Raw genomic sequence first — 1,672 nt, 5'->3', positions numbered from 1 at the left:
GCTACTTTGGACGGGAGCCGCGCAGCACCCAGCCAAGTCAGTCCTTTGGGGGTGATAGGTGTGGTCTGGGAAAAGGGGTTAGTACGGGTGAGTCATCACCATATGACCAGTTTCGTTCAAACCCCGCTAAGACACCCGGGGATAGAAACCAGACTCGGGACGTCAGATGTTATAACTGTGATAACTTAGGCCACATACGGCGGTTTTGTCCCATCTTAAAATCCAAACCCTTGTTAATGTGTGCAGTACCAAGACCAACTGTAGTACCGGCCGTGGCGGGGAGGGGGCGCACAACACCGGTGCTGGTGAATGGGACCAGAGGAGAAGCCCTGTTAGACTCGGGCTGTTTTCAGTCAGTGGTTCTTGCTAGGTTGGTCCCAGGGGAGAGGCGCTCGGGAGGCCAGATGCCCCTCACCTGTATTCATGGAGATGAGCACCTGTACCCAACCGCTGAGGTGTATTTGACCGTAGGGGGACAAACATACTTGTTGCAGGTAGCCCTAGCCGACAAATTACCATATGATGTTATACTGGGAAAGGATGTTCCAACCTTAATTGACCTCATATTCCAGAGTAGCACCGGGCGACAGAACGGTGAGGGTGTCTCGGTCTCGGACACAGCCGCAGGGGGGCGAGGCACCACAGTTAATGTTCTCACCAGGGCTCAAGCGGCTAAGGTGGCGTTTGAAGAGCTTCCCTTTTGGGAGGAGGAGCTGGAGTCCAAACCAGGGAAATCTAGGAAGCCCAAAACCCAGAAAAGGCAGGAGAAGTTCGCACATTCTGTGAGGGAGCACAAGGAGATGGACGAACCCCTCAGGCCCCTTGAATGCGATATCCCGTCGGACCTTGGTCCGCTGCAAAGACAGGACCCCTCTCTCAACTGTTGGTTTGATAAAGTGGGGGATCAGGGGGAAACCAACTGTCTGGAGGAAGCTAGATATGTGATTAATAAGGGGATGTTATATCAAGTTAAGGATCAGCGCGAAGCCCTGGCGTTACCCCACCAATTCCGGCAGCAGGTAATGGAACTGGGTCATTCCATTCCCTGGGCGGGGCACATGGCTTTCCAGAAAACGCTCCTTCGGATTGGACGTCGGTTTGTGTGGCCGGGTATGTATGCCCAGATCTCCGCCTTTTGCAAATCTTGTGAGAAATGTCAACTAACTGCAGGGAAAGGTGTCGCCCCGCCCAGCTGCTGCCGCTGCCAATAATCGGTACCCCATTTGAGAGGGTTGGCATGGACATTGTCGGTCCGCTTGAACGGAGCTCAAGCGGGAAGCGATTCATTTTAGTGGTTTGTGACTACGCTACCAGATATCCGGAAGCCTTCCCCCTGCGGTCAATTAAAGCCAAACAGATAGCGAATTGTCTGGTGCAGCTATTTTCCAGAGTTGGAGTCGTGAAGGAAGTTCTGACAGACTGTGGTACAAACTTCATGTCCAACTTGTTGAAGCAGGTCTATCAGTTGTTGGGGATTAAGGGGATTAGGACCACACCGTATCATCCCCAAACGGACGGGTTGGTAGAGCGCTATAACCAGACCCTGAAGCATATGCTGCGCAAGTTTGTCTCCCGCACAGGCGCTGACTGGGACCAGTGGCTGCCGTATCTGCTGTTTGCCTACCGGGAGGTCCCCCAATCATCTACCGGATTCTCGCCTTTTGAACTGCTG

The sequence above is a fragment of the Brachionichthys hirsutus genome, chromosome 5 (genome assembly GCF_040956055.1).
Source record: "Brachionichthys hirsutus isolate HB-005 chromosome 5, CSIRO-AGI_Bhir_v1, whole genome shotgun sequence".
Classification (NCBI taxonomy): domain Eukaryota; kingdom Metazoa; phylum Chordata; class Actinopteri; order Lophiiformes; family Brachionichthyidae; genus Brachionichthys; species Brachionichthys hirsutus.
Note: the sequence above shows the minus strand (reverse complement) of the source record.